Source organism: Chionomys nivalis, chromosome 5 (genome assembly GCF_950005125.1).
Source record: "Chionomys nivalis chromosome 5, mChiNiv1.1, whole genome shotgun sequence".
Classification (NCBI taxonomy): domain Eukaryota; kingdom Metazoa; phylum Chordata; class Mammalia; order Rodentia; family Cricetidae; genus Chionomys; species Chionomys nivalis.
Window position 1 is genome coordinate 39441131 of NC_080090.1, and position 27084 is coordinate 39468214.

Genomic DNA, 27084 nt, shown 5'->3' on the forward strand with positions numbered 1-27084 from the left:
AACAAACAGCAGAGTACAAAAACATAATCATGAATATTTATGGTATTACATTTTAAATTCACAGTGTATAAAGCAATGACTCACTTCCAGAAAAATAGTGAATCAGTTATTATATTTGAGGCCTTAATATTCTCTCAGTTACTGAGCAATAAACCATAGGATATCTAAGTGACTAAGTTTTTGAAAACAGAGGATTCTGTATCCAGCAATTATAGAATATATATTTTGATTAAATATTAAACATAAATCAAAACCCTGGAATTGTCAATAAATTCTAAGCATTCATGAAGTATATATTCTCTCCCCATAATATATGACATTAGAATTTAACAGCAAAAAGTTAGTTTTAAGATCAAATGAGTTGTGAAACAAGATTACACATTACTAGTAACATTTGGTTTAACAAAACCAGAAATGAAATTTGCACTTAAAATTCAGTAACAATTAAAACACTCTTCTTCCAAATTTTATGGAAACAGTTAAAACAGAGAGTTTATCTGTCTGTGCATTTACTAGAATATTGTATTACACACAAACATGCCATTCAAGCACCTGTAATAACATTTTATTGCAGAACCCAGAGGATTCAAGTTGAACTGACCTATAAGCTTCTTCCCTACCACTTAGCTTTTAGAATGACACTCTGCTACAGGATGCCATGGAGCCCAGTGGAAAGTTAAAATCCATCAACAGTTTTCAGCAGAGGTTGACTTGGCATACAACAGTATCAACTTCCTGGGTAAAACGTGCTTACTGGTACAATAGTGGCATGACAGTTATAGAAATCACCAACCATTTTATTTTATGCTTGGATCTGAGGACCTCTCTGATTTAAGCCTATACTATAAACTTGTTCAGTTCCATGGCTCAGAAGATCTTGGACCCCAAGGGTACTCTATCTACTATTCTTGTCTTGATAAATGGATATGTTATCAAACTGTCTTTAAATATTTGTGTTTATACTCATAAATTAGTGCTGCTCTCAACTTTTTTTTAACAGTGGGTAGTGGTTGATGTCGAGCTTCATAGTGGTCAAAGTGCTGAGAATAAGTAACTGTTGAGTGCTCAGCCCTAAATGAGACATCTATATTAATCTCTATGGCTCCCAAGGCCTTAAAGTGGAGATAAAGGAAGAGCAAAAGGATTAGGAAGAGTGGTGCAAAATGCTGTCTTCAGATCATGATTCGGCTGACACATCTATAAACCCCCGAGGCTGTGGTTACCTGCACAAGACACAGCCAGTCAATAATTTCCGTGTGGATGGGAAGGAGCTCCTGAGGACTCGCCTCTTGCTGAGGAGGTACTAGCAGTTGATGGCTGCCAGTGGCATGAAGTCAGTTTTCTTTGGGAATATGGCCCTGTAGGTTGCTCAGACTATGGTAAATGATTCTATACCCATTTATATGTGGACAACATGAATTGAATTCAGTAAGATTTGGTATATTTTTAAAGAAGAGGACATGAAGGCGGGAAAGGAACATGCTTCGGGAGGTCATGGGGAAGGGACAGTTTGGAGTGGTTATGATCACAATACATTGTATACATGTGTGAAATTATAAGACCATAAACTGGAAAATATTATAAACAAAAATAAGTTGTGAGGGTTATAACAGGACAAAGAAAAAAGAAATGCTATTGTCAATGGCAAAAATAAATAAAACCAATGTTTTAAAATTTAACATTTTTATCAAAATAAAAATCAGTTGTTTGAAAAACTTAACAAAGTTGTTCCTTTCTGAAGGGGCTGATAAGGATAAAAATATAAAATTAGCTAACTACAGAATGGAATAGAAAGTATCTGTAGGCACAATATCAAGGAAAAGATAATAAATACAGTCACCATATGTAAATAGATTTGAAATTCTAAATAAAATAACAACTTTTGGCAAGGAGAAAACATAGCTTTCAAAGAGGTAGCATCTGCTACCCCTACCCACACTCCTGCCACCCTGACAAAGGATCTCAGTTCAGGTAGAGGCAAGCTCACCTGTCATTCTTCCATCCCCAGGCCCATCTCATCTCTGTGAAGACCCACCCTACAGCACTCAGGTCCCTGGATAGCCCAAGCCTTACATCTTGACCACATTACTTTCTTCCATGGACCTGAAGAACTGTTACAAATGGAAAGAGGAACCTATGGTCAGCATTCCAGATAAAATTCTTGACTAAAAGGGACTCCTCTCAGGAAGACTAAGAAGGATGGAATGTAGTGTGCACAGCAGCGAACGTGTTGATGCTGGGTTACCAGATATGTTAAATATATATCCAGACACGTAACACATTAAGATGAGGAAAATAGGTGAGACTACTATGAACACATCCTACTTTTGAAATGCTTCTACCAGCAAGTATACGAAGAGTTGTTGTCTGTGGTTCATTATTTGTTTGATTAATTGATTGACTGATTGATTGATTGATTGATTGATTGATTTGTTATAGGTGAGATATTTTGCTGTGGTGGCTTTTCTCATATAATCCAATTCTCTAATTCTCTGTATGCTAACAATTTTATTCCGAAATTAGCACAAATTTTATGGACCGAGACAGAGGTCAGCTCCACAGGCCCATCCTAGCTTCTGATACTATTCAGAAGCCTAAGCCACATGTAATCTTACAGGTGAGCTCTGAAGTTCAGGGAGGGGTTCCCATTACCTCCTCCTTAGAATGGTTCATAGAACTCAGAATAACCCTGTGCTCGATATTACCTGTTTATTATAAAGAATACAACCTATTGGCATGAGGAGGTGGCTCTGTGGGTAAAGCACTGGCCATGCAATCATGTTCAGATCTCCAGAACCCCATAAAGTCAAATATATCAGCACAGATATGTGACCCCAACATTCGTATAGCCAAATGAGAAGTGGAGACAGAAAAATCCCTGGAAATTCAGGGACCAGCTAAGCTAACATAAGCTCATGGCCCAGATAACTTAGAATATGTAGGTATGAGAAACAAGAGACTGGCTCAAACGAAGCAGAAGCTAAGGACTTTGACAAGTTTGCTCTGGTCTCCACATGTCCACTCTGGCACGTTTGTGCCTCCAATCATACACGGAGATACACACATCACATACCTGCGTATGTACACACACACACACAGTTTTTCCATTGAAAAGTACACAACTCGGGAGCAACTGAATAGAAGAGATACATGGGCAAGGTAAGAGAGAAGGGATGCAGAGCTCACATTCCTCCCAAGATAGGTTCTACTCAATGTGTTAGGTTAGCTAACCTGGAAGCTCTCCCTACACCACTGTCTAGGGTTTGGTGGAACTCTTAATATGTCAGGCACAATTGAGTAAATCATTGGTCATTGTCATCACATTAGCATCAGGGATGTTTGAATGGGGATTACATTAAATATTCTTTAACCCAGATTATTTATGGAATACCAAGTATTCTAAAAGTTTCTACCAGGTACCCAGATCAAAGATCAAAGAAGTATTTCCTCTTGTATTAATATCACAGCATTTGGGCCAATGAGATGGCTTAATAGATTTAGATGTTTGCCTTGAAAGCCTTACAATCCAAGTTCAAGCAACAAGGTTTAGATCCCAGCATAGCAGAAATGGGAATTCCTCCATGAGTCAGAGCATCAAGTGGGGTCGTTTTGAAACTAAATAGGTTGGATTGGATGCTATGCTGACTCCCTATAGACACAGGTCATTCTTAGTAGTCAGCCCTGAGTTTTTAAAAAGAACTGGACAATAGCCCCTTGGGTCCTTGCCCAAGCTCCTTCTTTCAGGTCAGGCTGCCAGGGCACTGTCTAAACTGAATAAAATATTGCTGGGTTGGAGAGACGGCTCAGTGGTTAAGAGCACTGGCTGTTCTTCCAGAGGTCCTGAGTTCAGTTCCTAGAACCCAGGCTATGAGGTAGCCCACCCCAACACCTACCTCATCTATGATCTGCTGGAGCATGTGAAGAAGTCAAAGCTGCAGATCCAAAGTTACAGGATCTCCATGACACAAGGCAACAACAGGATATCCAAGAGGAGTCTCAATGAGGGCCCAGTATCAAGGGTATAGCAAAAGCCAGAGACCTTGAACCAGACCAATGACTCATTACAATGAATACTTACAAGTAAAGATGCAGGGACTGCAGGGTGGACCATGTAGTTCACTGGGCAGCACTACAGCTTGCATTCATTTGGTTTGTTTAGTTTGGTTGGTTGGTCAGTTTTGGTTTTTTGTGATTTTTGTTTGTTTTACCTTTAAATTTTGTTTTTTGGGGGGTGAGGGTGCAAGGGCAGAGGGTAGAAGCGAGGGAAGGGGTAGATGGGTGGGATTGGGGTGCATGATGTGAAATCCACGAACAATCAATAAAAGTTAAAGTCAAAAGAATACATTGCCTCATTTTATAAGAAAGCACCAAAATAAAACAGAATAGACAGCTTCTAAAAACCCATCCAGTTCTAAGGAATTTCTCCATCAAAGCTGCACAGCCAGACTCTTAAAATCCCCATATCCTCCCTCCTGCAGACACTGATTTTCAGTTCTCTGCAGTTTTGCTGGAAGTGAATGGAACCCCCTCCACCTTGATTTCCACCCAGGCCACATATGAAGCAAATGCCTGGAAACCTGGGCTGGCCCGTGGGGTAAATGCCAAGCAGCCGCACATAGAAGCTACTTCGAAAGTAACAGATGTCATTTCCATCCATAGCCCCCTCACTCATCTGGCAAAGAGCAGGGAAAGGATTAGGAAGGAAGAGTGTTCCGTACAGTCAGGCAAAATTAATTAGCTGCAATCTCACTACTGAGCTGCCAGGTAAATTTCACAGCACAATCATTCCAAGCTCCTGCCTTTGTATGGCAGTAACAACGTATACACTTTCAATACCCCATTTTCCTCTATGCACGGGCAAGCAGAAGGTGCCATGCTTGGCTTAGAATCTTAGGATAATCATTTTTGTACAGGATTGTACATTATAGCTTCTGGTCCAATTTTTTTTCTCCTCCAACACTCATCCTACTCACTCCAGGAGAGGGGAGCCAGAGTCCGCTCTCTGGACCCACAGTCACTATGCTGATTTATAGAGCCAGGCTCTGGGAAAAGCAGCAGAATGCGCGAAGGGGACTCTGATGTACTGCGAATCGATTTTGTCACTCTAGACATTTGGCTTAGCTTTCTGGGTCTTTGTTTTCTCATCTACAAAACAGGACTAATAGCATTTGCCTCAGAAGCCCCCAAGCATGGCATTATACAGGATTAGGGAAGACACAGCAGGCAAACCAGTGAGTTGGTCCCAGATAATGTCTCATTAGGCAAAACTAATTAATTAGCGTGAAGATGAACTCTCACATTATTATGAGCTCTTATACTCCATACCCAATGTGTGCCTTGCCAGCTGAGCCCTGGCTGTGCCCGGTTCTGCATAAACACTAGTAGCTATAGCTATGGGTGGGATTCCATCTCTACTGCCCACTGCTTTGACAAAGAACCATGTCGTTCCTCATGTCTGTCATTGGGTCTTCACCATAGCATCAATGCAGAGTCATTATTTGCAATAGATTGTAGAGAGACCTGTACAATCCCATGGCTGAGCTATACACATGATAAGACACTTTTCACATAAAACTAAACAGTTAAGAAAAAAGAAAACAGTGACATTAGGGTCTGATCACAGTCATATACAGGAGTTACATAGTAACTCAGTCGCCATGTTGAATGAAGCCTGGCTCTACAGCCTCAAATTTCTGGTTTCCCTGTCTCTAAAAGGAAATGGGGATACCTACCTGTCTGACAGTGCTGTTGGACTATGCCTACCTCCATACATGGTACGTAATCATAACTCAACAGAACTCTAAGGGGCCACAGCCACGATACATACACCACAATGCAGTTTATTGACATTCTGATTGGCATTTGAGGAAACTGAAAACATGGAAAGATCTTACTGGGTCATGAGGGATTGGGGACTTCAATATTTCTATCATATCTTGTGACCCAGAAAGGGTAACAGGCTTTCTTTTTGGGGTTACCAACCAGCTCCCAAATCATGACAAAGAGACTTATCATTAACTATGAATGCTTGGCCTTAGCTTAGGCTCATTTCTTGCCAGCTCTTAACCTGTTTCTCTTCCTCTGCATTTTGCCTCAGGACTTCTTACCCTTCTGTATATCTTACTTTGTGTCTAGCTGGCTGGTAGCTGCCTGGCTTCTGGCCCCAGGAGTGTCCGTCTCCTTCATCCTCATTCTTTTCTTTCCACTCACCTCCTACTACTTATTCTTTCTGCCCATCAACCCTGCCTACCCCTCTCCTGGCTAGCTATTGGCCATTCAGCTTTCTATGTGACCAATCAGATGCCTTCCACAGACAAGGCAAAACAAAAGTAACACATTTTTACATCATCAACAAAAGTAACAGAAACAAATGTGATACACCTTTATACAGTTAAAGTAGCATTCCTCAACATAAACAAATGTAACACATCTTTACATATTTAAAATAATATTCCACAACAAGAAAGCACAAAGGATAAGAACCCCACCCCCAGCTGCAGCCTGTCATATACCAGGAGCAACAGCATGAACTGGAAAGAGGACACAGTCCAAACCTTGACAGCCATGGCTGACTTGCCCTGTCTTAAATCCACAACACCAGGAGTCGTAGGCGACCCTGGTTATTGGAAAGGCATCCCTGTATCAAATGAAATGACCTTTTCGTGAACCCTCATCATGATCCTCAGTCTGATGATCTCTGCTGATACACAGAAAGAGCCATATCTGTCTTGAATGGTACCTCCGATCTCCACTAAGGACCCCTTGCTCCTTTCTAAGTGTCCAGCTCCCAGAGACACAATGTTGCCTAGAACTTACACTCAATGCTGGAGTTGGGTAAATGTGGACTGAATCCAGGTCAACCTGATCCAGGTGCATTACCCTCTTAACACTTAATGCCTAGCTTTGGGAAATGACTGCACGCATCAAAGCACTTACCATACAAGCAAAAGGACCGGAATTGAGATCTCCAGTGCTCACATAAGAATGGGGTGGTTATGACAACCTGCTTATAGTCACAGCACCCAGGAGGCAAAGCGAGAGGCTCCAGCAAATAAGCTGGCTAATGGGACTAAGCAATTCGGGAAGCTACAGAGTGAAGTAGAGACTTTGCCTCTGTAAAATAAAGTAGAAAGCAATCAAGAGGACACAACACCAAGTTCTGCTGTCCATACACGCAGAGCACACATGTACATGCACATGTACCCTTGCACACATGTGCATCTACTCACATGCAAACATATACATATGCATACCACACACACATACACTCACAGACTAAAGATTGAATGTCTCTTCTGTAATATGGAGAATTTAATTTAAAAAAAGATGCCCTATGAAGTATCTTGCACAATGTGAGCACTGACCCTAATTTATATTTAATGCTCACTAATATTGGCAATTTGACAACATGCAGACGAGAGAGAAGAGCATCATAATTCCTAATGCTCTGCGAGCAATGCAAAGGTAAGTCTAACACACACTGTGTGCTCCACTGAAGCTGAAAACTCTTTTCCCATCCAAACCCTTATGTTAACATTCTGAAAGCTTTAGCCAATCCCATATGTGTATCAGGATGAGACATGCACTGGACTCCCAGATGGTCTAGCTCCCTTCTGCCACACTGGCTCATGCTGCTCAGTGCCCTGTGCAGATCAGGACCTCTACATACCTGTTCAGCCGGTCTTGATCCTAAGTTTACCTTCCCCTGCCATTTGCTACAGCTCTCCATCAAGGCCTTCCAGACACAATAGCTCCACATTGGATATTTCCACTGATCCCCAGATTCATTCAGCCAACAGTTACACAGCATCCCTGTGGGTGTTACTTAGTAATGAATTTAACTTTGCCCTACAAGAAGTCTGGCTTTGCTCTTGGCTTCCAGGATAATATTACTAACATTTGGAAAGGCATGCCGGCAGGAGCAGGCTTCCAGCAAGGAAAACTGACACCTTCAGACAACACATTCTTTGTCGGGTCACCAAGTCCTTTATGGTTATCACGTACCCTTTTGAACAGGCAGAAGGGCATACCCAGCTCACCAATCAGCTCATGTGCCCTGTCTCAATCAGGGAAGTGCTATAGTTCAGAGGGCGGTGCTATAGTTTGGTTTAAATATCACCCCAAAGACCTATACATTGAAAACTGAGTTCCCAGCTTGGCACTATTGGGAATTGGTGGAACCTTTAAGGAGTGGAGCCTCCTAGGAGGGTTTAGGTCACAGTGAATGTGCCCTGAGAAAGGATGACAGTAACCCAGTCTTCTGTTCTCTTTTGTATTGTGGCCATGAGATGTTTGACTTTACTACTGTAAAGTGTAAAATACCATAAGGTGTTGCTCCAACCTAAAAGCAATGGATCTAATCTCATTAGCCAGAATCTTTCAACTGTGAGCTAAAGTGAACCCTTTCTCTTCATAAGCTGAATTTTCACAAGTATTTTACTGCAATAAAGGAATCACAAACAGCTTAGAATTCGTGACAAACTCTATGGGCATGGTTCTATAGGGTTGGTTCCCACACACTAAGTGGTAGGGCTAGAATAAAAGCAGTGCAGGCTTGTGGAATAGACTGATGCCGTGAGAGCTCTTGGGAGCCCTTCGTCCTTCTATCTACCAAAAAGATGTGAAACCTCCCCTTCCACAGGACAACAAAAAGAACTTGACACCTCCCAAGGCATGGTCCCTGCAGACAAGCATGGACACACCAGTCCTACTGGGGAACAGAGGGCAGTGCTTTTCCAACATGAACAACTTGCTCACCATTGAGGAGGACAGATAAGAACACGGAGGCAGCAGGAACGAAACCAAGTCAGGACAGTCAACAACAGCCATCTCAAGGCCTCCCACCCACACCTTCTCAGAAGTCTCTCTCTCTCCTAGAGGACCCGTCTGTACAGCGTGCAGTGGAAGGCCTGTACAATAGAGAGATAAAAGGCAGCTCAAGGTGTTCCCTCTAGGAATAAAGACAGCTGCAAAGGAATGAAAGAAAACCTTATCCTTTTTATTACAGCACTTATTTCTTCTCTTATAAACCATTGTGTCTGAAAGGTCACACTTTGAGACTGATGGCTTCCTGAAGAATGCACCTCCTTTCTGGTCTTCACTTATGGAGTCTGAGTGTCACAAGATGAAGAGGCTATATGGCAAGCGCTCATAAAAATCTTAAATTGTGACCACATGAATAGCTAAAGTAAAACTTACCTGTGCCCTGAGATTTGACCCTTTTCATGAAACTGACACACTCCCTACTGCAGTAACGAGGCACCTGATTCTAGTTCTTGTAAAAGTCCTTTAAACGTGTGAGTTCCTCTGCCTTCTCATATCCCTCACCAATGCTGGCTTTCAGAAGGAACCAACGAGGCTGATTTTCCAAATGGCTCAGGAGGCAGTGATTCTGACTCATTCTTCATCTAACTATCTACCCACCCATCCACCCACTTACTCACCTACCGTGTACTCATCGGCCCATCCACCCGCATGTCCATCCACCTACCTATCTACCCACCCACCCATCCACCATCCATCTCCCCAACCCCACCGTCTATCCAGCCACACATTCATCCACATGGCCATTTACCAACTGACCCACCCATCTATCCATTCACAGCTCTTCCAACAATTAACTGTGTCCTGTGCTCTATCCCATAAATAGGGTATATAGCAGGAAACTCACAGAAAAACACCTGCTCTTGTGGGGTGGGCACTCAAGGCGGGTGCAGACAAACCAATCAACACAGCAGAATGCTTCTTTATAAATATCTGTCACTCTTTCTTTGGAAACAGCCTTGATGTGTACCCCCCCAAGACCATCCAGGCCTTGATGTGTACCCCCCGTCCAAGACCATCCAGCATTTGTGAGCCTGAAGACTTGGGCTTTCTTTGCTGTGAAGAGAGTATATTTTTGTTTTCAAAATCCTAGATGAGCAGCCCTGTGTTGCCCCAAGGGTACACTCACCTACTGCTTTCATTATGCATGAGTTTTTGAAGCTTTGGATCTGGCCAGGTGGGGAGCTTGGCATCCTCTCTTGATGCTAACTAACTGTTCACTCTCTATAGGCAGCCGGGTTGTGAAACTTCTCTGGGCGTAATGAAGAGGAATTGGGTTGGCAGTAGTTCTCAACCTTGGCTGCGAACAGAATCACCTGGAACTTCTAAGTCTGGGTACCCAGCCTTTATCCAGCCCAATTAAACTAGAATCCCGAGCTCAGAGCCAATCACTGTGCTTCATAGGGGAATCTGATAGAAGCATGAGGCCAAGAATGAGGAGGTGGAAGCTTCAGCTCCAACTAATGAAGAAAGATTTACCCTAGCCCCTCCCAGGCAGCTAAAGAATGGGATACATATGGGTTGGATTTCTGTTCGTAGTAGGCACCACATCCTGTCTCCAGCCCAACTCTCCAAGAAGAGCGAGGTAATGGATGGGACAGAATACCTAACGGAAGGACCCATGCTGCAGGCAGAGTCAAAAACACTGTGACAGTCATCCCAGTGGACTCCTAAGCAGACCGGGACATTGCAAGCAGGCAGAGCCAAGGGGGAAAGAAGCAGTCAGAGATCATGGAGCCTGCAAGACTCAGGACTCTTTATCTATGGAAAGGTCGGAAATAGACCTAGCTTCTTCCTGCACTGAGCCTCAGAACAGAACGGCTATTAGAAAGAAAAATAAAGATACATGTCCTTTTATGTACCATAAATATTGTGTAAGCAATTTTTCCCAGCTTCTGGTCACTTAGAGCTAAAAGTGCTCACGTGAGGAGGAAAACCCTTGACGCAGGAATATAAAAGGGGTCCCTTTTATATTCTCTGCCACCTTTCTTCTCATAAGCACCCTGAGCTACCCACATCTGCCCTCTTCACTCTCAGCCACACTCACCAAAACACACCTTCCAAGTGAGAGCTTCCTCTGCCCTGCCAAGGAGAGAGAGGGCACATCCTGAGGAGGAGGGAAGGGTGGGTGGGGATCTTCGGCAGACACTCTTCTCAGCCTTTCAACTATGAATTTCAGCTATGGGATTCACTATGAATCCCAAAGGTGGTTGCACAACCTGGGGTCCCTTCCCTTCTCTCTTTCCTGTTCCCCTCCTCACTCACCCTGACTTCCAATCCACCTCATCCACACTCTTCGTCCCTTGCTGAGCAATTTGACTTGATTACCTAGACCCTTTTCTTCTGCAGGGAGCCTCTATCAAGGCCTCTTAATTTCCCCCTGGGAAATGATGTCCAGACCCTAATTTTTCAACCCAAGAATACAGCTTTACAACTCTCCCTTTGCTCACTGTTGGAACTATGGACTGTATTTTACAGAACTAAAAACCTACAAGTGTGTTCTTTGGTTGGCACAGCAAACAGGAAGCAGCTGGCAGGTTTGTAAATGGCTCCATGGAACCCCAGTTCTGGACGCAAAGAGAGTCACAGCCCAGTGCTTCCTGGCTTTGGCTGTGGCTGTCATCATCTGGATGGATCCTAGAAGGGGGAGAAAAGGGTTCATCACCATTCCACAGAGGGTTTGCTTTAATTAGTTTTTAGGAGGCAACTCAGTTGGCATTTTGCTCTCCCTACACCCACCCCAAGAAATTTTAATGCGATGTAAAAAATAATAACCCCATCCTTTCTCCTCCCATCCTGTCCTTTTTCCTACCCCTCTCCTTTCTTCCCCCCTTCGTTCCCTCTCCTTCTCTCCCCTCCTGTCTGCTTTCTCGTTTCACAGCTTCCTTTCAGAGTCCCACTGTAACATCCAAGCATCTCAGAAGAGACAAGTCATGATTCAACAAAATTTCACCGATCATTATCCTCCATGATCTCTGCCTCCAGGATCCTTGCCTATGTTCCCTCTGCCTACAGATCCTCCAGGATCCCTGCCTATGTTCTCTCTGCCTACAGATCCTCCAGGATCCCTGCCTGTGCTCCCTCTGCCTACAGATCCTCCAGGATCCCTGCCTGTGCTCCCTCTGCCTACAGATCCTCCAGGATCCCTGCCTGTTCTCCCTCTGCCTACTGGTTCCTCTAGTGATACAGGCTCTGGTGCGACTAGCCCTGTCTTCACAAACAGAATTTTCAGAATAAGTCTTTAGGCGAGGGCAGAGGAGTCTGCTGTGCTTTTCAATTTCTTAGCTTCTCCTGAGCATAAAGGATGAAGCAGGCAACAGACCTTAGTCTTAGTTTGTCCAGCTGGAGTGATGAACGTGGGGCCAACTGCTGACCTGTAAGCAGGAATAGCCTACAAACTCAGGGGGAGTCCAGTGGCTGTTCATGGAAAGGACAGCCAGTAATATCTGAGTCCAGCCAAGAGCAAGGAACGCTGAAACATAGTGAGCAGGAAGGAGTCGAAGAGTGCTTCTAAGGAAGGATTTAGGTAAAGGGCATGGGTAAGAAAGGGGTAACAATGAGAAAGGGTGGACAGGAAGCTGAAAAGAGAAACATGGCATGTGGTCTCCCTCTTTACTAGCACCCTGTCATCTCTTCTTGGGCTCTAGCAGTGGCACCAGGACCTGCCCCAGGGGCATGAACTGACTTTTTAGAGCCCATTCCCTATGACAGGATACCTTTCTGCCTGATACAGCAGAGAGGACTTGGTCTTGCCTCAACCTGGCATGCTAGACATTGTGGACTCCACAAGGAAGGCCTTACCCCCTCTGAGGAGTAGATGGGGGCAGGAAATGGGAGGGAGGTGGGGGACAGAAGAAGGGGAAGTGGGAACTAGGGTTGGTTTGCAAAATTAAACATAATTTTTAAATAAAAAAAATTAGGTCATTGGCCCTATAAAATTATTAAAGTAAATTAAAATGAGAGCAAGCCAGAGAGTCTCTAACCAGCCAAAGTCCATAAGTCTTGTTCGAATCTATCTTTAAAATATCCCCCAAAGGCTCATCATTGAACACTGAACCCCCAGAATGGAAGCACTGAAAAACAGTTGAATCTTTATGAGATGGGGACTAGTTATTGGGGTGTGTCCTGAAAAAGCATGGTGCATGGTAAGGCCCAATCTCATCTCTTCTTGTTTTTTGTTTTTTGTTTTTTGTTTTTCACATTCCATCCTAGGGGACAGTGATTGTGTGGTTATGCACTCCAGCTAGGGCAGACTTTCCCATCTCCAACATCACCCTCAGAGACACCTGAAGCCTCCAAATCCCAGCCACTAGAAGCCTTTTCCCTATGCAGTTAATTATCTCAGTTATTTATTGCCATGCTGCAGAGATAACTAATACACTCCCCAAAGCTACTTTAGCTGCTTGATTTGCAAACATAAGCAAAGCTTCTGAACTATTTCTTGTAAATCCCTATTAGAGGGAAACAGATTTTGAGCTCAATCAATCAGAAGCAGTCAACAGATGTATAATTATCTAACTAGGAATATTCCAGTGGGCTAGACGAATAAGCCGGCTGTGTAACGTCACCCAATCATCTACTTCCTTTACCTCACATCCATGTTCATCCTACAGAGATGCCCTTTGGGTTTTCGCCGTGATGCTCCTGAACTCCTTCTGGTTGTAGTTGCCTCATTCGTGAATGGCTTGCACAAATAGACTCCTCAAAATTACATTGTTTGAGTTGGCCTCATTCTTCTTCTGACTTTATACATCCTCATGTGAGCTATAAACGGTTCCAAAGTCATGGAAAGGATGGGGTCAGAAAAACACCAGCACCAGGAAGAGACCAAACCTAGCTAAGAAATGTTTCTCTGGGTGGATAAAACCTTCATTTCCTTTTTTTTTTTAAACCTAAAGTCTCAATTTTTGCTTAGAAGTCAGAGGGAAATGAGCTGTTTACCTGTTCCCATTTCAAACCCACTTTGAGAATGTTCCTGGCTTTAGGATTATGGTGGGGAAAGTTTTGCTGAGAACAAAAAAGGGCAAGTCACACTGGTTACTGTTTTGAAGCAGATCAGGAGAGGGGGAGAAAAATGTAAGCTGTGAATACAGCTTTCTGCTTACCCATAATCCCTCCCAGGAAAATTTACAAGCCTTGCTGAGCCTCTGCTAGTGCCCTGCACTGCCCCCTGCCACTGAGAATCCTTCCCCAGAAAGGACATCCCTGATTTCAGACCCAGAAGACAAGTGAGCAGCAACGGGAACAATGTCTAGTAACACACCAGGCCCTGACTCTGGTGACAATCTGTTGTGGCTGTGGAGGGCCACCAGTTCTGTCTCCCTAAAAACGTGTTCCCATTCAGCTGCCCCCCAGAGTTCAATGAGGAGTGGAGAAAGTAGGTTTGAAATGCATGAAGCATTTCACCTAGGGGAAAGCCTTCACATCATAAAATATATACAAGTAGTGGCAGAGACCAGAATTTTTACAGATGTTTAGTCGAAATCGGGAGTTCTCTCAGGAACACACTCAATAACATAGACCGCAATGTTACAAACACACCGTGGCTGAGCTTTGTTGGTGGGGACATGTTGAAATATGGTGTTGCAGATTTCAGGTTTGAGAAAGAGTCTTTTGTCATGCTACCAACAGTGAGAGTACATCTAAAATTCCACAGTTTACAAATCCCAACTCTCAAAATCAGACACACAAAAAGAGGGGTCAAAATTAGAGAAGCAAGCTGACCTTTTTAATCCTTTGTATGAAACATATCACTCAATGACAATTATATGGAGAGATCAACAAAGCATATGAAGTCAAAAGAGAACTGTAGAATGATGAGATCCAAGCCAAGTGTGATGGCACACACCTTTAATCCTAGTGCTTGGGAAGCAGAAGCAGGCGTATCTCTGTGAGTTGGAGCCTGCCCTGATCTATATAGTGGGTTCTAGGACAGCCAAAGCTACATAGACCTTGTCTCAAATAAAAAGTAAAGAAAGATGGCAATCTTCCCAAGAATATGTTGGGCAGTTATTTAATAAAAAAAAATAGTATGTATGTGTCCAGAAATGTGGGACTTGGAGATTTTTTTGAGATGTTTTATTTTGTGATTTATTTTCCTGTTCTAGATACTCACTTTTTTTTGTATCTGTGTATGAGTGTTTGTGACTGTGTGCACATATGTAGGGGTTGCATGTGTGAGGGTTACCATCAGGTTTCTTCCTCAATTCCTTTCCATGTTATTTTTGAGGCATGTCTGTCACTGACCTGGAGTCCTCCAGTTCCACTGGGCTGTCTGGCCAGTAAGCTTCAGTGATTCACCTGTCTCTACTTCCCCATTGCTAGGATTGCAGGCATGTGCTGTTTCACACATTTTTGTTGTTGTTGTTGTTGTTTTAACATGGGTACTGGACATCAAACTCAGGTCCTCATGCTGTGCAACAAGCATTTCACTGACTGAGTCATCTCCATGGCTGCCATATTCATTTCTATACATTTTATAACGTTAGAAAGAAAATGCAACTTATGAACTAGATGAGTTTGGATGCGATCAGCATGTCTTTAGAGTGTAATAAAGAGATTCTCTTAATCATGGCTAATTGGAATGTTGCAACTTAAAAGAACTTTGAGGTGAGCTTGTACTCATAATTCCTCAAAGCCAAGACAAGGAACTAGGGCCAAAGTTCCAATGGGAATTAGTGGCAAAGTCAAAACTAGCAGCCAGGCTCCCTGATACTGCCCTCCTGAGCATGGTTACAGAACTTCAGCCCAGCTTGGCATCTCAGGTTCTTCCTGGGACTATTTACACTACTTTTCTTGGATTCTAAGGTGTGTTACATTTCTTCGTACTGCTTTTGTTTACAATGCAAAAACATGTTCCATTTATTTGTTTAAGTAAAATTATCCTGTGGTCAGGAGGTTGAGTCATAAACTAGCTGACAGTAAGTACTAGAGAGAAACCTGGTGTTGTCCGATGTTCTTATGTGGGAGCTGAGCAGGTGGTCTCTTGGGTTTTTTCCGAGAGCAAGGAGAGAAGCTTAGCTACTTGAGATTCAGCCACTCTGAGCTAACAAAATTTCACCTCAACCTTTGAATCCTGAGTTCTATAGAGGGGTAGAGATCTAGATAAAGCTTTCCTTAGTGCACGAGGGAACAGAATTCCCACCTGCAGTGACCCTTGGGGCTGAACCGCTGCTGGTAGCAGTTGAGTGGCAGGTGTGGATTAAGACAACAGTTGCTTAAGCGGCAGCCACTGGATTGGGTAAAAACAACAACACGCACACATTGCCAAAAGCCCCCTTTCCTCTGTGCCACAGCGCTACAAAGCAAAACGCCGCCCCCCACTTCCCACCATTAGTGACATTTTAAATCATGCCTTGCGCCCTCCTTGTGGCCAAGATCTAAGCTTCCTGCCTTCAGGGCTTTAAAGAGGTCTCTGCAGAAGATGCTGGGAGAGATGCTACCAATGCCGCCTGCTGGACAAATAGAGCATCACCGGTCCAGCTGTGCCTGAAGTTGGTCATCTAAAAAGATGCATCTAAAATGATGGAAGAATTCTCCATCAGGGGACTGGAGGTGTTCTCCAAGACTGCTCCCTCTGGTCATACTCAGTGGCACTCAGGATTCAATCAAGACCCTGAGCGAAAAAAAAAAAATTGAGATAATGTAACTCAGATCAATCCCATAAAATTCCATGTGTCCAGGCATCACCTGGGGACCTGGTTAAGATGCAGATGCCCTTCAACTGATCCTGCATTTCTCACAAGCTCCCAGATGAGGCTGCCCATATAGGAGAATATTATGAGTAGCTAAATTCTAGGTGAAAGCACACAGACTTGGGTACCAAATCCAAATGCATGAGTCAGTATTTCCACTTACTAGTTATGAGATCTCATCAAAAGGATCTCCAACCTTTAACTCCATGTACTGAAAACAGGCACACCAACACGTACTTCACTGTGCTCTTCTGTGTCACATAGAGGTGACATACGAACACCTGAGTGGTGTCCAGCACATAGTAAGTAGACAGGTAGCCCTTATCATCACATTGATTTCCAACCAGTAGGTTCCTGTCCTCAACCACTTGCCGCCTATGCATAGTATAGGAAAAAGGACTCTAATTTACACTGGGATTTAAATCACAGCATCTCAAAGTTATGGATGCCACGGTTTCATTTATGAGCCCCCTTCCCGCCAAGGTTAGAGCCACCTACATCTGTAAACCCAAGGCTTACAGTCCGTTCACTTAATCGTGGTCTCAGCCGACCCTGATAAATGTGCCTCTTCTCTCACATCCAAGCCAGAAAGACACAAAAGAGCTAAGATTGATGCCTCATGGCCACTCTGGAGGTGAGCTGTATTTCACATGTGCTCTGAGCAGACACCAGAACGTGACCTGCGGGTAAAATGTCTGTGACCACAGAGGGAGAAGCATGGTGCTGTGCAGCTAGAGGGTCTGTATTCATATACTAGAATCATCTCTCAGCAACGGAGGGGCCCCCCGAAATTCTTACAAGCTATAGCAGCCTCGGCTTCCTCAGCTGTAACATGACATAATGATTATAGTATGTGCAACATCTGCAGAGAGTATGTATTAAGGGGACTCCTGCACAGTGAGGGCCCCCTTCATGACCCCAGATTAGGCACAAACCACACCCAAACACCTGTTCTCACAGAGATCTTTTATTAGTCAGGGAAGAAAAGTTAAAGTGGCTGCTTTCTGATGCGGCAGAAAAGCAGCAGCAAATGACCTTGCAGGTGTCATTCTTTTTTTTTTTTAATTCTCAATTTTATTTTTAGTCATAAATGGCAGAAACAGCAACAGAGGCTTCTTTTTGTGTGTTTTCTGATACACAGGTACACACATGCATTTGTGAGACAAAATTATTATCAGAAGTAGATGGAAATTTAAGAGCTAACTTTGCCTTTGCATGTTAAAAGTTTTTATTTGAATATACATTTAATTGAAGGAACATGAATCTTTTAGTCGGAATCAAACAAGAGGTACATTCTAGAAAAAATATGAGTATATTTTTAAACTGAGTTTTAAATTAATAATCTTGTTATTTATATATTATCTCATGAGGTCTTTACAGATAGGCTCATAAGTCATTAAAAACCACTTAAGGAAAGTGAATTTTCTAGCAACCTATTTTTGCTTTTCTGGAGGCACACAGATATTTCTCAAAGAGTTTCCTAATCCCCTCTTTCTATTTGGACATCTTTTTAGCACAATTTTAAACTATGAATTAAACAAAATTTTATTTTCTTTATAAACAATAGGAATAATATAAAAATCATTTTTTCTTACTTATATATCTTGAAAGAACTCAAAGAGAAGATTAAAGATCATAGGTTGCATGAAGTAGAAAAATCCAGTGTTAGCACAGCAGTGAGGAAAGTATAGGCAGCAGTGCTTCCATTCTGATACATCTTGGGGACTGCAGGTCTCAAACTGAGGAGATATTGGGTATATAAGATGCCTTCAAAGCAAAAGCTCACCAATTGGACAAGTACATACCCTTGTCAAAAGACGAAGGTACAGAAAAGTAAATTATCCAAGGAAATAGGAAGTCCCTTTAGGACAGCTCTCCTGAGCAGTGCAGAGTTTAACCATTCGCCGGTGTCATTCTAAGAAGATAAAAGGGAGGTCTGGGTTAGAATGGGCTAGGATGTGGCTGTAAAGGAGATAGAGGATGAGGGAGAAGTGGGAGGAGACAAGGGGAAGGGAGCTGGGCTGTTTGCCCAGAGGGACAAAGGACTTACTCTGGATAGAGAGGAGACTTACGTGGCATATAGGTAAATGGTGGTTTATAAAAGTAAAGGGGAAACCCTGTGTCAGGATGAGAAGTTTAATTTTTTTAAATATTTATTTATTTATTTATTATGTATACAATATTCTGTCTGTGTGTATGCCTGCAGGCCAGGAGAGGGCACCAGACCCCATTACAGATGATTGTGAGCCACCATGTGGTTGCTGGGAATTGAACTCAGGACCCCCGGAAGAGCAGGCAATGCTCTTAACCTCTGAGCCATCTCTCCAGCCCCCGAGAAGTTTAATTTTAATTGGGCATGTTAATTAGGTGAATCTGGATGTTGGCAGTCAGCCTCATGAAGAGTGGTCAAATAAGGGGAGAGAACTTGGTGCATAGCTTTAGGAATATAACCTAACAGTTTTTAGCAAGGCAGAGGGAACGCGGGAGAAGGGCAAGGCCTGCAAGAGTCACATGTTCAGGTGTCCCTTCAACGTAGAGCTTCAAAAATGGCTGTCCCTCTTTGCCCTGGTGTCTCTTAAATGAGAGAGCTTAGAACTGAAGAGACACCGGAGTTCTTCTCTGCTGTCTCCTCTGGACCTTTGAGGATATTAAAAACAAAAGCTGATGTAGAAGTGTACATCTGAAAATCAAGCAGATGACGATTTATTTCATCATTAAAGACTTCCTGTCAGGAAGGGTACATGGCCTATCTCCTCACCTGGGTCGCACCTTGAGGCAGAGTGACTGAAATTCCCTCTCTAACCCTCTGCTCTGCCTTCTGGCCCTAGCTTGTCGCTGGCACCATCTTCATTAAGCCCACGCCTTCAGCTTCACAATCATTCCCTTTTACACGCCTCTAGACCTGATCACATGACTCTCTTTTTCTATTTTTTCCAATGTTCCACAAACTTCTGACCCAAGGACCAGAGCTCTGATTGCAGAAGACGAGAACAGCAGGGACTCACAGGCCCACCAAGAAGGCTGCAGAAGCATCTATACAGATGTGCACTGGACTAGTTATTTGTCTCGCTGCTGCAACGAAATATATAACAAAAGCTGCGGGAACTCTGTGACCTCCACAGCCAGCAGAGCGTTGATCTGTGGGAGGCGAGAAGGCAGTTTGATTCAGTAAGACTCAGTAGCCAGTGTTCGTTCAAACTGCCTTCTCGCCTGGCTCCAAGTGTTTTGGACATTTTAAGCACAGCACAATTTGTTGAAAACTTTGCTGGTGGCAATTAATTCAATCCTGTGTGCACGATAAAGCGAACGTAAATCTCTTTGAGGAACAAATTAAACGAAATAAAGATTGGACATGACTATACCAAGTCCATGTGACACCTCCCATAAAGATGGGTTCTATAGATCGGTTACACATGATATCTTCTACAAAGATACAGTCTACAGATTGACAAAAACACATTTATGATAAAAGTCTGTGGGTGGGTCCAGGGTATTCTCTGGCCACACAGATTGGGCAATGGTCCCCAGATTAAATTGTATCCACTCCCAGCCTTCCAGGTACTGCATTCCTTTCCTTGAAGGAACAGCCCTGTGCCCTAACATTCCAGGTTCCCCAGGGCTTATCTGTGAGCACAAAGACCTCCGGGATGCCTACAAAAAGCAACCTAGAGAAAAATCAGAGTTTCAAGGTCAAGGCACAGCAGCAAGGAGCTTGAAGCAACTGGTCGCATTGCACCCAAGGCAGCAAAGAGGTGGTGATCAAGTCACTTCCATGGTTTCATTCAGTCTGGGACTCTAGTCAATGGGATTGTATCCCCAGTTTAGGGTAAATATTCTCACCTCAATTAATCTGATCTAGAAGCCCACAAACGTGTTTATGTTTCAATGTTGATTTTAATTCCATCAAGTTGACAAGATTAACCATCACAGACAAAAATAATGCAAAACAGAACTACAGCCAAGATTCCAGGACAAAACAGGACAGAGACCACACCTCTGCCACCATGTGTGGCTATACACATGGTAGCAAAAGACCTTCCCTGATACATTCCTTCTACAAGTCACAAATACACACAAACTAACACACAGCCCTAGAATTGTAACCCTCAAGACCCCTAAACTTAATAATCTTATCTTGCACTGTTCTGACCAGAATCCTATGACTACCTTATTAAAAGCTGCAAAATCTGACCATCAGAGAAGCATCATTCATGGGTGATTTATGAAGTATTCCCAGAGCAGATCTGTTAGCAGGAGGGAAAGGGGAACAGAACACCAAACCAGCAAGGGCCAGATCCCAGGCTAAAGAAAAGCAGAGGACAGCTTCCGATGGACATATTTCATTCCTCTAGAGGGTAACTATAGACAACTCTGCAACTCAGAATTGTCCCAACCCAAGACAATCAACTGGGATTCCACCCTCTTAGTCAGTGGGTCTTGAGAGTAGCAGCCAGGGTTGGGGATGGACAGTAGAAACATTAAGTCCAGCTGCCCCAGAACAGTCCGTCGAGGAAGAGCTGCAGGGAGGGATGACTGAGAGCAGGATATTGACAGTAACAGATGGTGAATGGAGTTTGCAGGGGCAGAGCTCTGGAATCATGGCTCCACGTGAACCCTACAGATCCACCAGTGCTGCCTGACACCGATTTATCTCTATGTTCCCAGCACCCAGCACAGGGCGGGAGGTTTGCAGAAAAGGCATGAATAGACACGAGGAACATAGGCAAAGGTCAAGGGCTTCCAACCAGATTTATAGTCTTTTTGGTCTTACAAGGCCTGGCCACTGGCATGAAGGAAAAAAACTGTGTCGTTCCCGAAGGATACAATGGCGCTTCTGCTCAGTGGACGCTGTCTCTAGGGGAGGGACACTATCTCTGGAAGCTCTGAATTGCTGCAGGAATGCAGCTTCCCATCCCCCAGAGAAGAGCAAAGAAGCCCCAGCATCCAGAATTGACATGAAATACACAAAGGACACAGGCAATTTGCCACAGCAGCTCACTTCTCTTCAGAAAGTGGAAGGCGGGACTGAACAAGCTTGGAAGCCCCTGACAGAAGAGCATTCCCAGGAGAGTGCTGAAGGACTCATCCCAGCAGCCAGGTGATTTTTAATCCTATGCTTCAGAGAAAGAGCAAAGCTGAGGGCAATTCCCTCTCCTGTGTTAGAGTGAAGAAGCAGCATGGCACCCCAGATGCTCTCATAAGCACACACGTACACGGGCACCACCCATGTGCATGCACGTGTGTGCACGTGCACACACACACAAACAAAGACAGAGACAGAGAGCTAGTGGAACACATTGACACAAACACACACTGACACACACACAGATATTTGTTGCCCTTGGGACCATTGCCCTTTCAAAATTCTCGACCCAAATCACCCTTTGGGGCTGTTTACAGAGAGCAACCTGAGAATCGATGTCAGTTATTTGCATTTTGAAAAATAAAAACTCTACCATGTTTTTAACCATAAAAATTTCAACCGCATCCCCAGATGGAAATAATGGGATAATCACTCCCCAGGGGCTTCTCAGGCAGTCCCGTGGTTATCAATGCAGTTCAGATATCAGTCCAAAGACTGCAGCCCAAGGCTAAGTGAACAAATTGGAAGACACAGGTTAGACCCACACAGTACAGCCTTGCTCCCTGAAGCCCCTGGACTAGAGAAGACCCCTCCAAATCATGAATGAAAAAGGAAATGGAGAGAACAAAATAGTTATGCCTGACAAGCAATCCCTAAAGTAGTTTTATCTTTGAAGCCCTGCAGATAGGAAGCAGAGCCAAGCAAGGCATCCAGGCCACGGCTGGGGTCTCAAAATCCACAATCAGATTTCCCATGGTCCACCACATCACCAGACTCACAGGCTTGAAATGAGCTTCCCAGGAAGAGAGAACACAGAAAGCAGGCGGCACATTTCCTGCAAGTCTGTGACAGCAGAACCGGAAATGCTTCGAAACTGAGGCAGAACTCCCAGCTGGCGTCATGTGACAGCTTAGCTGAGGCCCAGGACCCACCACCACAGAGGCAGGACAAACACCAAAGACCAGTGAGTGTTGAAGACAATGAAGTAACTCTTGAGACAACAGTCACCCTTGTAATCTATCAGAAGACTAAGAAACCCCCAAATCCAGTCCGGAAGAAAGGTTTTGACTTGAAGTACCCCAGTTTTATTCTCAGCGGTCTGAAAGCTGCAAACCAATCGTAGCAAAGCAGAGGCGGATTTACTGCACTGCTTCAACATGAAGATTAGATAGCTTCGCCCCACAGAAATGTGCCCACCCTGCCCTGTGCACTGCACCCATGTCAGCGGGCACAGAGATGGAAAATAATTTCCTTCGAGTTATATGCATTGGTTACATCCCCAGCACTGTAACTTAAGGCCTGCCAGAAGCAAGCTAAAGAATGAGGGGCATATTGGGGCTCACAGTTTGCAGGTACACTCCACCACGGAGGGGAAGGCATGACGGCAGGGGCGTGCACCGCTGGCCACACTGTGTCTGAGTTAGGATGTAGAGAGAGATAAATAAATGCCGGTGCTCAGAGGGAGGTGGGGAGAACAGCCAAGGGACGGTGCACGTTCTCTCCTCAGTTAAACCTTCCTGAAACACTCCCACAGACACACCCAAGGGATGTTCCCATGTTGATTCTAAACCCAATCACCATGACCATGGTGAAGATTGACTATCGTCCTTTGCTTACAGGAAAGCTCTGTGCCCAGCCAATGATGTTAGCATCTGTATGGTAAAAACCCTGCTGTTGGTGTGTTTAGGAACACTTGAGTTATTCGAATCCAACAGAAGGAAAAATGGAGTTACGGCAAGTCTTCCTGTTCCTGTTTGGCAGAAGTAGCTCTAAGACGTAAGCAGGTAAACATTTGCCACTCCAGATGGTTTTCTCCTCTTTTTTTGACCTGCAGTCTTGTCAAACTCATCCCAAAATCTCAACTATTGTTAAAAGTTACCTCTCCTGTCTTACTGCAGGAAACACTCTAGTAATTTTATCTCATGTGTAGATCAATGAGGAAATGACAGTCACCATTTTGAATGACCCCTAGTTCTATAGAAACCACAAAACAAGCCCAGCGGTGGTGGCACACGCCTTTAATCCCAGCACTCGGGAGGCAGAGGCAGGCGGATCTCTGTGAGTTCAAGTCCCGCCTGATCTACAAGAGCTAGTTCCAGGACAGGAACCAAAAGCTACGGAGAAACCCTGTCTCGAAAAATCCAAAAAATAAAAAATAAAAAAAAAACTAAAAAAAAACCCCACAAAACAATTGAATGAAACTGTCTGGTGAAGGGGAAGGGGAGGAGGTCTTTCAGATAAAGAACCTCAAGGGAGGCCATGAAGAAAGAGTGTACTGTCTCCAGCTGCTACCTTTTCTGATGAATACCGTCTCCTGTTGTTTCATGTTCCTAGGGAACTCCAAAAAAGGGGGGGGACTCAAGCCCATGGGAGAAAGGAGAAAGGAGGAGCTGGAAATGTGTGGAGCCAATCCTTAACTAGAAACTGTCCCCAAAGTGAAACCAAGTGGGTTCTGGGAAAGTTGTTAAAAGCAGCAGCACATCTGAGGAACGCTGGTGGATACAGGATGAGCCACTTGCCTTGGACTGCCATGGATGTTGCTCTTGCCTTTCTCTTCCAGGGGGAAGGGTGAGGTCCACACTGTGGTGAGGGCACTAAAACACCACAGCAAAGTTTGGACGCCTGGTTACTATAGTGTGGCTTGGGACTTTAAGGAAAAACAGAGAAGTGCATGAGAGATACATAGGACTGGAAAGCCAGAAAGGACATCTGGGGAGGTGGAGAGGAAGCACTCTCCAAATATTTGGTAACTTACAGAACCATTATATAACATATATATATGGTTTCTGTTTTTGGTTCCTAAACCCTTGTAGATGGAGATAGTATGTGAATTTTTTGATTTAATATTGTTCTTTGATATGGGTCCTTGACACAGATTTTTGTAAGTTCCAAGGTAATTAGAACATAGTTATTGTTCTATGGGTGCCTCTAGAATCACAGGAAAGGATTAGATTAGTGAGCTTGAATGTGCAGCCTTGTCTCCGATCTCTGGGGAAGGGACAGTGATGGAAGTTGAGCTGACCATCAAAGTCATGTAAACACATACACAAACACACACACACACACACACATACCACACACACACCACACAAACTCAAACTTCTATAAAAACCCAAAGGGACAGGCTTAAGAGGATTTCTGGATTGCTAAACATGTAGGGATGTCTGTAAAGTCACACACCCAAAGAAGGTATGTAGGACCTGAGTGGCTCTCCCCCAGAGCATAATCTACAACACCCCTCTTTCTCTTGGACTGTTCGTCTGTATCCTCCATAGTGAGTATGTGGGTGCATTTCTGAGTTTTGTGAGGAGCCCCAGAAATCTAGTGAAACATGAGGAATAGCTGTGGAAATACTGCTGTGTATCCAGACAGAACCATGCCTGCAGCTGGTGACTGGCATTTGGAAGGAGGGGCCATCTTGTGGGGCTGAACTTTCAAGCAGTGAGATCTAACTAAATCCAGATAGATTGTGTCAGAATTGAGTTAAACGATAAGACACATCCGGTCTAAGCTGGTGGAGAGAAATCCCCATGCATTTTGGTGACTGAAAGATAAGTATACTTGGTATGATATTGTGCAAGGTTTTAACTTTATAAAAAGAAATACCACAGAGCTAACTTGAACCTTTCATATGTAATCTCTACCCTCCTTAGAAGGCAGACCTGTGTAGATTATACCAAGAGGCCCAAACATCATTCAATAAGAAGCCCATCAAAGATTAGCAATGGAAAGTGGTGAGTCCAAATATATTTAGTTCCCTAGTTGTCTTCCTGCCAGGTTTCTTTCTTAGTTTCTGTTCTATTGCTGTGAAGAGAAACCATGACTGTTAATATTCAGGCATCCATACTGGCCTGACTTTGGGGTACATGTCCTCAGCTGTAGCCACTAAGCATACCACCTGTGCACATTCACTATGTTCCCCTTTGAGGGTCCTGTCCACCTCCCATCCCTCTCTTTTTCTCTCTCTGTCTCCACCTGTCTCTCCTCTCTCTTTTCTCTCTTCTTTACTGCTAGTCCTGTCCCCAGAGGCCAGTCTCCCCTCTCCCCCTTTTCCCATTCACTTTCCTCCATAAAAGACCCCTCCACCTGAGCTCTGTTGCATGGTGTCTTTCTCTCGCATGCCACTTTTTCTAACTTGCAACATTAGTTCCCTTACCTGGAAAGGGTCTTCTGGCACTTCCTCCTGCCCGCAGGCACTTTAAGGCATGTCAGGATCGTGGAACCTGGTCCACATACATACAACAGCTTCACTTCTCCAGATCACTAGGTCCCTTCATCCAAAACCGGCACTATTAGTGAGCCCTTCCCTCTTCCTCACTTTTGGCTATTTCACACAAGTGAGGACTCATCTCCAGTGAGGTTTCTCCCCTTTTGGCTTCATTAAGTCCTGGTACCAGGCAACCACTACCCTTTCGGGCTCAGAACCCTTGGCCCCCCCCACCCTTTGTGTGATGACCCACTGGGTGGCCTGTGCCAGTCTCGTTTCTTGGAACCTCACGTTTACAGACATGCTGTGCCTTTTTTATAATCCTTGCTTGATAAAAAGCCATTGAATCTCATTCTGCCTCACTCATGGGAATAAGCCTACCAGAAATCTGCTCCTGGCACTCTATTTCCTGATATTTCATAGGACCTTTGCAACATTCTGTCAGCAATCCTGATCTCTGTTGCATGTAGCATGTTTGTTCAGTGGCAGAGCTCACTGAAAGACAATAGAATAGAAGACCCTGACTTTAGCCCACAAACCTATGAACACCTGATTTTCGATAAAGGAGCTAAAAGTATACAATGGAAAAAAAGAGAGCATCTTCAACAAATTGTGCTGGCAAAACTGGAAGTCAATCTGTAGAAGAATGAAAATAGATCCATATATATCACCATGCACAAAACTCAAGTCCAAATGGATTAAAGACCTCAATATCAGTCCAAACACACTGAACCTGATAGAAGAGAAAGTGGGAAGTACTCTACAACACATGGGCACAGGAGAACACTTCCTACGTATAACCCCAGCAGCACAAACACTAAGGACACCATTGAATAAATGGGACCTCCTGAGACTGAGAAGCTTCTGTAAAGCAAAGGACACTGTCACTAAGACAGAAAGGCAACCCACTGACTGGGAGAAGATCGTCACCAACCCCGCAACTGACAAAGGTCTGATATCCAAAATATACAGATGTTTAGTTTATATAAGAGTGGAATAAGAAACAAGAATGCTAACAAGCCCGAGACCAGCACATACTCACTCCTGCCACTAGATCTTCATTTATGCCAATTGTTTTCTTTTCCTGGACACCTCATCCGCTTTTATCTTGCCATTAAACTCAGATTTTATTAATCACCCCTAAGAAATCACTCTTTTTTCTGTTCTCTCCTGCCTCCTCCTACCTTTGGGTAAAGAATAAGAAAGGAGATGTCTGAGGATAGGCAGGTGTCTCTGGGGAGTACAGACCCATCGTAAGATGGACATGCCTGGGTCTC